The sequence below is a fragment of the Emydura macquarii genome, unplaced genomic scaffold, assembly GCF_026122565.2.
Source record: "Emydura macquarii macquarii isolate MOO-44397 ecotype Brisbane River unplaced genomic scaffold, CSIRO-AGI_Emac_v2 contig_2768, whole genome shotgun sequence".
Lineage (NCBI taxonomy): Eukaryota > Metazoa > Chordata > Testudines > Chelidae > Emydura > Emydura macquarii.
This window is the reverse complement of record NW_027132905.1, coordinates 11,431,701-11,446,128: the sequence shown is the minus strand read 5'-3', so window position 1 is coordinate 11,446,128 and position 14,428 is coordinate 11,431,701. Positions and strand designations below refer to the sequence as shown.

Genomic DNA, 14,428 nt, shown 5'->3' with positions numbered 1-14,428 from the left:
GACGCTGCCCACAGACCACGACCCACCAGCTCAAAGCAGCTCCAGACACAACACCAGATGCAAAACCTGCAGACATATCGCCGCTGCTACGGTGAGCTTCCTGTGTATGGGCTGAGATACAAACCCGGCAGGGAAGATTCTGGCTGTGACAAAGAGGGTAATCCCACTAAACAAATCACACTGAGAGTCCTAAACTCTGTTGGAAGCACCTCCAGGGTAGTTTGTTCTCCATGCTAGTCATCTGACCGCTGTGTAGCCTCAGTGTTTAGGATGCCAGCAAGAGGGAGAGTCGTGATGTAGTGATATGAACACAAAACCGATTCATTTTATTACCACACTGAACAACCACTTGATCGTGACCACCACTGACCTGCACTTAAGTTGAGCCACTGACCTAGAGATGAAAGGCTGCATATCCTATATAGCACCTACCCTTTCTTTCCTGCACTACTTGGTGCCAGTCAGGATACAGAGGACTTGAGATAAGGTATGGGGGAGGACCCCAGTTAGACTTAAAGTCTCCTTTGTCCTCTCTCGCATCCATAAAGTCAAAGACTCCTCCCTTCCCCCTCCCCAGCAAATCCCCTTTTCCCTGCCAGGACTTATCCCCACAATTGAACATGTCCCCTTCCCAGTGACATCCCATTTCCCTCACTTCCTTTGCAAGTTCACCTCTAGTCCTACAGGGAATTGCTTTCTCCCCTGGCAGCAGCCCTCAGGCTTCATCGAGTCACTCTCCTGCAACGCTGAGCAGCTTTCGCCATCGTGCACCACAGCAGCCCCGGCATTTGCACTCATCTTTGTACAAAGGCTTCCCAAGAGTACCTGACAGCTGGCACACGAGGCGCATGATGAAGTCAGCAAGGGAAACCTGCTCGACGGAGCACAGGGCTGGGCCGCTAGAAAACACAGGTGAGGAGACCACCTATGGGCCCTCCAGTGAGTCATAGGACAACCTCCCTTGCTTTGAGTGCAGCGCTCCCAGCCCCCTGTGTGTTAGTGGAGCACAGGACCAGAATATACACAGTGACCTTTCCGAGGGATTTCCTCCCTCTAACACATGCCTAGAACCTGGCAGGCGAGCAGCAAACGTTTGAATGTTTTCTCGATGACTCTCATTGCTCAGTGACAACTACCACACAGGAGAGAACTGTGGGACGGAGCCTGCGTTTGGCGAGCGTCCGTAGCTGCTGTGAAGTGATAAGTGTCACTGCTACAAGCTTGCTTTCCCCTGCAGAAGCGCGTGATGAGACAGGAAAGGGTGGGGTCGGGTGCCTGCTTGAGAACGAGTTGCAACTCTGTGAGGTGAGAGACTCAAACGCCTGAATTCTCAGAGAGACCGAAAAGGCACTGAATTGCCCAACACAGTGTATTAGATGCAGTCCCACCTAGCAACCGCTGGAATGTGCTGTTGTTGAACTCAAGAGTGGCACACGCCCTAAGGCAGTTTGCTGTTTTCCTCTGGGCGTGACACACCATGCAACATTCGTTGTATTTTCCAGAAAACAAGGTGCACATTTCAAGTGGGTTTTGGCCCGTGAAATGACACATGCGGGGGGCTAGCCCGGTGGCGTGGTGCTAGGTTCCTTTGCCCCCTTGCTGGAGAACTTGGGTTGAGCTCCAGTCCTGAGGCCAAATTCATCTCTGATGTAAACCCAGTGGCTTCACAGGCGTTATCTCAGGAATGAATCTGGCTCTCTCGTGCTGAGCTACAGTGAAAGCAGCAGGGAGGGAGTGTTCAACACAGGAAACACAATAAAGGCGTTAATGTGGGGACAAACTTGGTGGTGGTTCAAACAGTAGCTGGAGGGGCAAGCTCAACCTCAACTCCAAATTAATCTGCAGCGCTGGTTTCCGTTGTGTGCAACAGCTATTCGTACAAGGTGAAGGCCAAGGAAACATCCCCTGTGGGGCACGTCTGGGGCCTGCTGCAGAACATAGGCTGCACCTCCACTAGAGAGGAGAGGTAAGAATGAGGAGATGAGATTCAGAGGAGAACACCATCCGGGGCCAGATTCTGATCACAGCTGCTACATGAGTGCAAATCTGGAGTAAATGGTGCCACTGACCTCAATGGATTCATTCCATGCGGACGCTGGGGCAAGTGATGAGAATCTGGACAGACAGTTTGGCAGGCACCCTGGTCCAGAATCCCCACCCCACCTGAGGTCTACTTCACGTGGGGGTGGAGGCTGTGTGTGTCTAGGGGTGGGGGATGATGATGGCCATTAGCCATCTTGGTTCCTTCCCTTCTGGAGGCATCCTGGAGCTGATGCAACTTCCAACACGACTTACCACAGCCTGTGCCCGCTCTCAATGGAAATGGCTTTGTAACAGCTCCCCCAGTGGCTGCTACACTGGCTCAAAACCACACTCTCCACCCCTCCCCCTTCTCACCCATCCCCTGCCCCTCCCCCACAACATGCCCTGTGGAGGAGATGGCTTGGGAGGCAGTGTAGAGCCATTCTAGCAGCTCTACTCCAGCCAGAGATTTCCCTGGCTACAGGGGTATTCCCCTCCAGGGCCTGATTCCCTCAGCCCCTTCAGGCTGCCAGAACAGTGTAATGGGTCTACAGTGGAGCACAGAGTCTGGGATACTGCATGTTGTCTACCTGTAGATAGTAGGTTCCCTGAGGCAAGGGGTGTGTCTATTTTAGGTCAGGAGGGTGCCTAGCACACTTGGGAAGTCTTCGAGAATGAACAAGCAACAACAAACATGACCAGTTTTTTCCAAAAAATTCCCTTGCAAGTCATCTCTGATAAAGCAAGACAATGAGAACTGAGTGATAAACTAATAAAAAAAAAAGTAAGGGCACAGACAAGGACACTCAATGATTGCCACTAAATTTCAACATTAGGGACACCAGAGAATAAACACAAAGCCAATAAAAAGCCTGAAAATTCAGAGACCCAACATTACAGGCTGGAGCTCAGACTGTTACAAGCCCCCTGTACATACAACACACACACACACCTCCATGCCAGTTAGTTCTTGACTGTCCTTTGTTTCTTTCCTACGACCTGGTTTACTTTGAATAAGGATATTCTTGCAGGAGCTACTGCCCTCTACAGTTCCAGAAGTGACAGTCATCACTGGAAAATGTTACAGCTCATTGTAACCATGCAGTAGCAATACCACACAAGATGGTGTGTCTTTTCTTAACCCCTATTCTCAGTTGCTTATATCTTTCCTTAAGAAATCCTCTCCTGAGCAGACACACCTCATGGTAAGTCTTAGCCCAGGAGAAAATTTCTTATTCCTGGACAATTTGAAGAAAATCCATCTGGCCACTTTTGGAGTTATCCCAGCATGAAAAATTAAGTTACGTGATAACCCAGGGTCCCTGACTCACAAACCCCTGCTCTAGCCAGCAGAGACACTGCCTCACCCAGCTGGGATCCTTGTTGAGACAGTCCAAATGTATCAGGAAAGCACTTGCCAATTTCAATAGCCATAGAGTCAGCCTGGTCCCGTACTCAGGTGTCTACTGAGGGGGAGAGCACAAAGACCCTTCCCCCTCATGCAGCCCCCATCGGGACTATGCAAAATTGCAGCTCTTGTGCTTGAAGCCACTTTGTGCACTCTTCATGGTGCATATAACGTCCTGAAGGGGTGGGGAGGAGGCCCAGTCAGAGCCTGGCCCCTGGAACAGGAACAGGAACAGCACAGAGGGTGGGAGAGGCTGCATGCTATAAGGGGGTGTTGAAGGAGGCAGGTTCCCCCTATACACAGTGGCGCTCCAGGAGACATTCCGCCTCCTGCTCTTCCCTCTGGGATGGTGCTGCCTTGAACTATCCCTTCCTCCGGGTGGCACTCACAGGCCCACGCTAGCCCTTGTATCAACAGCAACACAACAAACACAGACGACTGGCCAAACCATTCAAAAATCCAAGTCTCCTAGAGCATCAGACACGTCCCCTTTGGGTCAGAAGCAGCAAGGAAGCTTGTTTTTCTCAGTCCATTGCACGGATCAGTACAGAATTAGAGACATGTTGGGCCAAGCTGCACCCCAACCCTTGGAGAAAGCCTTCAGGCTTCTGTTTGGCCAATGGCTTCATATCCCAAAGCCAGCTACCAGTGCAGAGACAAACAGGTGTCCAGTGTTGTCCTGCAGCCTTAACCACCTTAGCCCTAGTGATGCTGGTGGGGAACAGATGACTTAATCAGCTCCCTCTTCCCCCTCCCTCCTTGGACAGCTACACTCCTGTTGCAGAGAGAGCTGGTTGGAGCTCTGCCGCTCAGTGGAGTTTGCCAGGTCAAGACCTGGCTGGGAGGCTGCCAAGAAAAACGGGGGGTGCTGCAGGAAACAGCGGCAGTGACTCAGTGGGTGACACCAACTTAGTACTGAATCAGTGCCCCGGCATCAGGGTGCTGCTGTGCTGAGCCTGCCGGGTACACAGCAGCCTCCCCCAGCATGGCTGCCTCCAGGAGCTGCTCTCCCTTCTGCTGCTGAAGGCGGCCTGCGGAGGCAGTGACTCCTCCTTTGGCATGAACACGCTGGGCAGAATCTCACCCACCCTGACCTGTCTTGTCTGCCATTAGCCTCCCTTCCTCTGATACACGCTTGCACCAACGCCCGGAGAGAGGGGTGGGACAGCCCTCATATGGCTCCTTGGGCTGTGTCTCATTTGCTCTGCAGAGAGTAAAGGTGTGAGTGACAGGTCAGAGTCCACAAAGGAGCGTCTTGCGGTTGAGGCACTAGACTAGGATTCACGTGCACGGGGCTCAGCTCCTGCAACCCTGGGCACGTCACATCATCTTTCTGTGTCTCAGGTACCCATCTGTAAAGTGGGGGTAATCATTCTTCCTTCGTCTGTCTTCTTTAGTTACTCTGGGTTTATACAGCTCTAAGCTCAACGTTGGTGCTACTGTCATGTACATAACAAATGGAAATAGAGCGAGGGAGGGGCTCCTAAGGGAAGGAGGAGGAGGAGCAACCAGGGCACAGGGCAGAGGAAGGAGGGAAAGGTTGAGACAAGGAGACCCTGAAAGTGGAGGGGAAGAGGTGGTTTAACATAAAGTGGAGGGGAAGGGGTGGTTTAACAACATAAAGGGGGGCGGGGAGAGAGAGCGTGTGTGCACACATTGCAGGGGGAGGAATGGGAAAGGAAAGAAAAGAGGTAGACTGAAAAGATTCCCTAAAGAAGCAATTCAGTTCAGTGGAAGAGGAGGAGCGGGAACAGCAGAAGCAGAGGGAGTATCATTACACTGCAAGATTATTAGAAAAGTGTATGTTAAATACTACAAATAAAATCCATACAATATCAGATGTGGTCTAATGACAGAAACAGAGCATCATACGTCTACAAATGCTGGGTGAGAAACACCTTGCACTGCGGAGGCAAGTTAACAAAAATCAACACCATCCCCAACTGAAGAGCTTGTCACCTAGAACAGTGGCTTTCAACCGTTTCTCATATGTGGACTCCTAAAAAATTTCAAATGGAGATGCCCCTTTTGAAATCTTAGACACAGTCTGCACACGCCCAGAGTCTGCAGACCACATGTTGAAAACCACTGACTTTGAAGCACCAGCAAACACAGCTCTCTACAGTTCTATTAAGTATGGAAATGAAGGGGGCTGGCGAGAAATTTTCCTGCCCCTGCTGGGGTTTCCCCCAACTGTGTGTAATTCTCAACCCACCCTGGTAAGCATGACATACCTCTGTCTCATGAACGGAAGTTTTCTCTTCCTTTTGGAAAACATGAGATTGTACCATATCACAAATATTTCTAGAAGTCTGTGCTGAAGGAAGAGAGTTGCCCTCTCCCTTACAACTTTCTCCAACTTACTGAAGATCTGTTATTTTGCCCAAAGAGAGCTCACGCAGCCTGTTCACATCTGCCCAGCCAAAGGAACTAAGCATAGCCAGAGAATTTAAAAAGAGAGTCCTATGAAAGCAGCATGCATCTCACAGCACGGTTCAGTGCTAAATGAAAGTCACAAAAAGCATGAGAAAAAGCACTGTAGGGAACAATCGTGAACTGGCCAGGGAGATGGAATAATAATTTCTAATTTCTGTTGATGCAGTCCTTAAAGCCCTCAAAGTCAATACATTTTGCTCAGTACAAGGACCGTGGTATCTGGTTTTACCAATATGCAATGAGTACGGCTTCAGAAATGTACAGATTAATGAGGAATGGGAAGTATTGCCTTATTGTAGGGTGGGGAGGGGGGGGGCCCTAAGCCACAAATGTATGCAGAATTTAAGAGGTTTTTTATACAAATGTACATTATTGGCCCTTACAGTTATGAAGGCATCCTAATGTGTAGAGCCCTGCGTGAATACACAAACACAGATCCACATCTAATCCGCATCTGCCCCAATCGACTTTCCTCCGAAGGCCATCCGCAGTCTAAGTCATCCACACCTGCACGCACCACAGCTCTGGGGGTCCCCCAATCAGCCAGCCCTGCTGCATCCTCCGCCACTGATCAGCTGTTCGGGGGTCAGTCCCTCCAGGCAGCTGCCCAACAGCTGATCAGCAACTGGCAGGGGAATCCTGCGGAACAGCTGATTGGTGGCCAGACCCCATCCCCATCTCAAAGGCAGGGAAGCGGCCTTAAAAGCTATGAGCTGCAGACAGCTGCTTCCCTGAGCCGCATCCAATCCACTACCCGTAAAAATACGATCCAGGGATATATAGTGGATATCTGCAGATTTGCAGTGAACGGCATGTAAATGTAAACGGAATGTTAACGGCATGTAAATGGATGTCTTCATGAGTCTGCAGACAGCTGGCTCCTGTGCCTCTGCTGCTATTCATAAGTCTGCCAAGCCATAGTAGAGTGCAGCTAAGGTAATGGATCAATTTCATTGCAAATCCTATGGAGATATGTCAGTTTCATGCTGCTCCTTGAGAAATCACTGAGCAGCAGCAAAATGGAAGGCTAGATTAATTCTACCCTGCACTAGCCTGTCCCAGATTAACTGTCCACATGAACTCTGCTGTGATGTATTAGTGGTTCTTTGGTGTTCTTTGATTAGTCCCATTCCAAAGAGGACTAGATCAAAGTACAGGAAGGAACAATTAATGCATGTCAGCTGTGTCTATGTGGACAGTTAGTCTGGGGCAGGCTAGTGCCCAGTAAATTCACATCCCCGTTTGCTGCAAACTAAACGTTTGTTTAGACAAGCCCTGACTGTGTCACACACTAATTAATTTCTCTTCACAAAACCTGTCCTGGGGAGGGAATCCTGATTCCTAATACAATTTAACCTGGCAACTAAACATCCGCTTCACCCTCATCTGTATCAGCCCCAGGCAGGGGAAAAGAAACTGAAGATGTCAGCAGGCTAATAACGAGCAGCCCCAGTTCCAATGGACAATGGAAATTAGCTACAGGGACAGTTTGCTAGAAACAACCCCCCCCTTCCCTCAGCCGCCCCTCTCAGCTCCTCCATTCTCTCTGCCCCTTCCCCCCATCCCCTCCTCTTTCCCTCTGCCCCTTTGGGCCCTCCTTCCCATTTCCTTTCTCCCCTCAGCCTCTCTTCCCACCGCTCTTTCCCTCTGCCCCCTCTCCTTTCCCTCTGCCCCTTTGGCCTCCCCTCCCATCTCCCTCTCCCTTCCCTCTGCCTCTTTCCACCTCCCTTCCTTTCTTCTGCCCTCTCGGCATCCCTTCCCACCGACTCTCATCCTTTCCCTCTGCCTCCTTGACCTCCCCTCCCTTCCCTTTCTTTTCCCTGGCACCCCCTTCTCCCTTGGCTCAGTTCCCCTGTAGGGTCAGTGGAGGATACAAACCCTCTGAGCCGAGTCTCAGGTGCATGAGAGCTCCCCAGCTCTGCCCCCAGTTGGAATCATGTCAAAGAAACACTTTACCTGCACAGATAGCTCCTCTTTTCCTCCTTCAGCGTAGTCTTTCGGGAACCACTTTGACCAGGAGCTGGGGGTGGGAGGATGGGACAGAGCTGCCAGAGGGGCAGGTGCTTAGTCTGATCCAGGCTGCACCCACAGGTTCACTGCTATTTCCAGATGCGTTCCCATTTCCTAGCACACTCTTATTCATTCGGAGGCCGTGTCCTGGTGCTTGCGTTTCTGAGGCACAGGCCATCGGCTCTGAACCCCCACTGCGCTGTTTTGCTCTGCAGTCAAAACAAAGGCTGGTCACTTTCACTTTTCCTTTAGGCAGCATCCTCCAAAAACATACAGGGGGAAAGGAGGGGGAAGGGAAGAGAGAGCTGTGGCTGGGGAAAGTGAAAGCGCAGGACGAAGGAGGTGGAGCAAAGGCCAAAGATCTAATCCAACCCAGTACATAGAACCTTCCCAGGGATTATTCTATCTACTCCGTAATGTTCGAAAGCAGGGACAGGCAGAATTGAACTGGGGAGGGAGAGAAAAAAAGACAAAAGCATGTTGGGGGACGCTCAAACGTTGCGGGGGTGGAAGACTGTATAACTAGAGCGATTCAGGCTTTGTAGTGGGAGAAAATCTCTTCTCCTAGGTCAGAGAAATGTTCACTTGATGGGCTGCATATGGCCTTTGACCTTATTGCTCACTGTGCACAGTGGCCCGATTTTGACGCAACTTTGAGACCTCTAGGTTTCCAGGCCTCACAACTGGCTCTCTTGTTTCTGGCCTGGAGCATTCAGACTGATTCTCTTCTCTTTCTATTTAGAACGTTCACAGAGAGAGATTTCACAAGCATCTCCATGCAAAACTAAATCACCCAATAATTAAAATTCTTATCGTCCTTATTAACCACCCTAAATAATATCTTTCTGCTGCACTGCTCTGTTCATTTACATATGACACAGAAACATTACTGAGAGCAACTGCAAACATCTCTTTTAGGGATGGGCAGGTATAACTCTGATCTAATGCTCCCAGCCCCTGGAAACTAGGGACCAACGAGTTGCAGACAGAAATTTGGTCCATGGGAAGGGGGAGGAGTTAGCAAGGAAGGAGAAGGCATAAAACAGGAGAGAGAGGGACAAGCAGGAAGCGAGAGAAGTAAGTCTTGAAGTGGACTGGGCAAAAAAATAAAACAGACCTCCAAAGTGGGCCTGAGATAAGATGATCACTGAGCAAGGGGTGCTATAAATATAGAGAACGTGCTGTCTGAGCCCTAACATTTCCTCATGATCTAAAGCAGTGTTTCTTAACCTGGGGTTTTAGAGGGGTCGCAAGTGCAGAGCTGGTATTGGGGGTGGCAAGAAAGGCAATTGCCTGGAGCCACAGGGGCGCCATGAAACTAAGTTACATGCCTCAGCCCCGTGGGGGTGGGACTCAGGCTTCAGGGGTACAGTAGTTTGGAAAGGTTAAGAACCACTGATCTAAAGGCATGGCATTGCCAAGGAATGCAGCCATTTTTTAAACCCTGAAGGTGGTCATGGATTGTCACAGCTAATCCCTCCTGCAATCATCTTCACAACTACAGAGGAGCCAGAGTATTGAACTCTTGAACAAATGGCGAAACAGCGAACACCACTGATTGTGTCACAATAGCACATCCACAACAGCCCGGTCTACCTTAGGCTTCTTGCCAGAGAATCCACCATGGTAAGCGTGCTAGTGCGGGCCTGGAATTGGCTGTCGGTGGGGTTTTAAACACCATGTCGGGAAAGGTTACCCTGAGTAGGGTTAAATGACTCTCCCTGAAGCCCTGTTTGTTCTAGCACCTCCTGCCATTGGTAGCAACGGGGCTGGTCAAAAAATTTCCATCACAACTGTTTTTTGATGGAAAATTGGGTTCACAACTAAATGAAGTTTTCACAACAGATGTCTGCTTTCTCTGGAAAACTGCATTTTTTTTTTTGCTCAAAAAATTAAATTTTGCAGCAAATTGCTGATTTGAAAAAAACACCTTTACTAGGCATCTTCCCCAGCCCCCTTTTTGAACCAGGTCTTGAGAAAAATTGTTGACCAAAACAAAACAAAAAATCTTAGCACCAACCCCTCCCTCCCAATGTGTATGTAAATATGGTAAAGGGACTCGCTCCTATATGGGGATATGTGATTTAGGGTGTGTTCAGTGTGAATGCAGGGTCATTTTTCTATGGAGAAGAGGTACCCTGGCCCTCAGAGGGAGGGGAAGTGACAGTTGGACGAGACGATGGAGGGACAGAGGGGGGCTGTAGGGAGCCCTAGAGAGAGAGAGCCAGGGAGTAAATGGAGAGAAATAGGGGGGAAAAAGAGGGCAGCCAGAGGGACAGAGTGAAACTGAGACTTGAGAGAAACCAAGAGTAAGTGGAGAGACTAAGGCAGAGCGGGACAGACAGACAGGCAGAAGAGGGTCCCTTTAGTTTCAAGCTGGCTGGTCAAGTCAGTCTGTGTTTGGTGGCATGTTCCTGAGTATCTGTTCCTATCATCGGTTCTGGTCCTTGATTCATGTGGTCCTGGAGATCTGGAGCAGGAGAACCACAGATCCTTTAGATCCAGTGGGTCTGGTCTAATGTGCACCCCACAAGCAAGTACTGCTGGAGTCAAGTCAAGTCAAGAGATGTGCTTGAGGCTCAAAGACCGACTTGGGCGTGAGACAGTACTCAGTGAGAGATCTGGGAAAGGGGAACCTTGAATTAAAAAATAACAACCTCTAAGATAATAGCCTGTTCCCACAGAGATAGATAGATATATACGTATTTCTTTATTTAGTTAAGTACACTGAGGAGTAAATTATGTGTGTATATTTGTATATATATATATATATATATTTTCTCAAACTGTTATGTTTTTATTATATACATTCTTCTTCTATTTAATGTTGTTGTAGGTAGGTGGAAGCTAGTTCTGTTTGTTTCAGTTTAAATAACATCCCCGTTGTTCGTCGTTGTTTGACAACCAGTTGTATTAACTTGGCTACCGTTAAATCACCTTTTATCACAGTGTAACACTTCCCCCAGCTCTCACCTGCCAGATAAATTATCTCACCACCATGATGGACCATTACTAAATCTTAGTTTTGGGGCAGGATGACCCTGAAATGTATTTCAAATTATAACACAGAGACCTTCCTCAGAGATCTGTTTACACGTATATAAAGCTCTGGCCTAATCATTAGGAAAGAGTGTGCGAGAAAATGATCCCTACAAAGGGGTGAAGCCTGGTTAGAAGCAAAGCTAATAGACAACAGTGAGAGGGAGGAGAGCTGTGTGGAGCTGCAACATAGTGACGACTGCCCGGCATGTTCTGGTTCCACCCCCCGAATTACAGTGTCCATTTAGAATTCCTAAAACAAACCTGTTCTTTAATTGCAAACTTGATTAGAGCACCTAGGCAAATTGCCCTCCAAAGAAAAACTACCTTTCAGACAAGGGCAAGTGGCTTTGTACATGGCTGAAATCTGCACTGTATCATACAGCTGCAGATAGTAACTGGGCATGATGCAGAAGGCCCTTAAGATAACATTGTAAAACACATATGGGATCCTGGATGTGCTACCGAAAGGACTTTATTCCCACCCAAGCCATATAAAAGCCAAATTTCTCTTGTTACTTTCAGCTTTACAATGAGAGGCACAAACTCCACGCTAAAGAGACCAGAAATATAAAAATAAAAATACATGTACACAGGGCTTGCCCCTGGAAGCACTCCTGGAAGATACTTGTAATACAGAGAGCATGTGCAAAATAAGTCTCAGGGCTTAAAAGGAAATGTTTCTATCCTGTAAGTGTAAGATAAGACACCATTTGAATCCTTGTGGCTTAGAGAACAATGTTAAGAGCCTTGAGATTGTTCATGGTTCAAGACCGTTAATAAGTAAATCAAAAGGAAATGAAGTTCACCCCAGGGTCAAGGACCACTCTGTACTTCCAGATGGAAGCAATTAAGATACCTTCATAAACCAAATTTTTAAAAACTTCAAGACCAGACAGAAAGGGAACTTCTCCCTTGCTTGCTGATATCACTGACTTGGGAATGTTTGAAAAAACAAAACTGGAATTTTAGGTAATAACTCAGACTTCTTCTATGCAAATCACACACTTCTTAGGGTTTTGCTTAACTTCTCCTACACTGCCCTGTATCCAGGAAGCACAGCATCATTACCCAGGGAGTTCATTTAATGGCTAGGTGCTTTAAAACCATTTTATTTAGTCTGAGGGATTAATCAATCAGTCAGTCAGTCAGTCTCCCTTGCACTTCCTGCTAATCAGTCATATCATCTACCTAGTCTCTAAGTAAAGATATTTGAGGAATTAGAGACAGTGACAATATTAGCAAACTGAGACTGTCTAGCTTTTAGATATGCAAGCAAAGAGATATAAATGACAGGGCTAAGTTCTGTTAGCAAAAGTGATCACGGGGCAAGACACTGGTAGTCTGGAAAGTGATTTCCCTGGAGACATGTACATTCATCTCTAGGATCTGGCCTAGCTCAGAGAAGTAGATTTTCTGTTGTTCTCACTCTCTCTCTCATGGGCTGTGACATCTTCACCTGGATTTTCAGAATGCCTCTTGCTGGTTTTATTTTGAGGAATTACCCACAATTCAAAGCAATAAGACCTCTCACAGCAGGTAAGCTGATGTAGTGATACCAACCACATCACTTTCCCAAAATGTGGGCTCTCTTTTCTTTCAGGGCCAGAACGCGAGGCTACAAGTCACAACTTTGTTTGGTCCGTTCAGGCAGCTCTTACAACAGGATGGCTCCTTGGCCAAAGCTCTCACACTTTGCCATCAGCAGCTGTTTATAACTATTCTAGACTCTTTTTAAAGTAACCGTTGCTGTTTTGCTGTGTACAGTCGCCCAACCTACAGATGTATCTAGTACAAATAGAGAGAGCAGAAGCAGGGTCAGTGTATAAACATTGAAACCTCAGAATAAAATGCAAGAGGAAAAATATTTTTAAAATAAATCCAAAGACCTATTTAAAGCCCATAAATCATTAATATGCTAAGTAAGGAGGCAATGTGGTTTTTGGTTAAGGCCATAGACAAGGGGTAATATTTTCAAAAGAATTAGGCGCCTAAGGCCCATTTTCAAAAATGACTTAGGCTCTTGGGCCTCACAGTAAAATTTTTAAAAGTCTCATTGAGACTTAGGTGCCAAGTCTCTAAGTGACTTTTGAAAATGGGGTAAGGCTCCTAAGTCACTCAAAGCCAGAGTTTAATGGTATTTAGGCACCTAACTCCCTGTTTCCTGAGCTGTCCAGTCTCTTCTACTATATGAAGGACATCAACAAAAGCTAACCTGACTTCTGGTAGTTATTTTTGCTTTTCCAGAAATGTACAATATAATATAGCATGAGTCAGACAGACAAATGATGGGGATCTTGGCCATTCAGTGAAACAACTTCCATTTCAGGCTGGGCAAAAAACAACTCTCTAACTTTGACCCATACGTTATGGCAGTAGCAGTTCAGAAAGACTTTGTATAGTGCTAGAGATCTGTGGCGTTTATAAGCAAATTAGAATTACTGATGCTCTTGCTGCAAATGACAATACCAATGGCCTAATGGGGAAGCACCCGTTCAGGACCCTAGCAGTGGGAATAGGAAATAAAGGGGGTTGGGAAAGGTCTGAGCAGTGGACAAAGAAAAGCAGAAGACAGGTGATGAGGGAGAAAGATTTATCAGTTCCAAAGAGTTATTTATGTCCCACTATAGAGTTACATGGTCTGATTCTCAAAAGGTGCTGAGCACTTGCCCCCTCATTGACTTCAATGGGATTTCTGGCTGCTCAGCACCTCTGGAAATCAGGCCAACAGATGTGCTTGCCTATGTGAACCTTGAGTATAATTCTTGATTTCTGTGGGTGCTATGCCTAGAATGTCTGAAGGATAACAGAAAGACATAATGGGCTGAGGGAATGCTGCCCCCTGCTGGTGAAGAATATACATATCTGACAGGGTGCTCTAGCTTTGTAAGAAACTTCCTTCCTCTTTTAGGGTTTGATGGCATGTCAAGCTCTCAGTGTAATTTGCAGTTCGAGGGGATCAAGCCAGCATGCTACAAACGGAGTGCATCCCCAGCGGATGTACCCATCTGAGAAACAAGGCATGTACATGGAGCGGCTAGCCCCCCTCACTACCGTGACTACTTTATTTTTAGTATACTAACTTGGTTAAAGCTAGCATGGGTAGGGCTCCTTGACCTGGGAATTACATCCCAGGCTCAAAATGTAGACATACCCTTGATTAACTAGCATCTATGGAGGAAGGGCTGGTTGGGAATTTGCATGGCAAAGTTCAGTTGCTCGCTATTCCTTTGCATCCCAGTCACCTCTTTGCAAGTCTGCAGCCTACATTTATTTGGCTGTGGACACTGACGATGCTCCTCTTAGTGAAGACCTAAGTGTGACGTTTGCTTAGAGCAAACTAACATGAAATCCATGAGAAATGACATTGCACAATGATAGATGAAGTACGATAAGGCCTGGAAGGTTTGAAAAAGGGTGGAGGGGTGGCCAAAAAGGCACAAGACAGTCTGTATTTCATATGGCTAACAAAGAAAAAAATGTGAAGGCATAAAAGACCACCAGGACAACACC

At 47.5% G+C, this 14,428-nt stretch overlaps 1 long non-coding RNA gene across 2 annotated transcripts in view; it reads right to left on the bottom strand.

Annotated features, from left to right (window-relative positions):
- LOC137165311 (uncharacterized) overlaps positions 1-7,841 on the bottom strand; it is a 48,363-nt gene extending 40,522 nt beyond the window's left edge. For both annotated transcript variants that reach the window (XR_010923325.1, XR_010923326.1), the window contains exon 1: positions 7,823-7,841. This is a non-coding gene — a long non-coding RNA (uncharacterized lncRNA). The remainder of the gene's footprint in view (positions 1-7,822) is intronic.
- Positions 7,842-14,428: the final 6,587 nt, after the last annotated feature.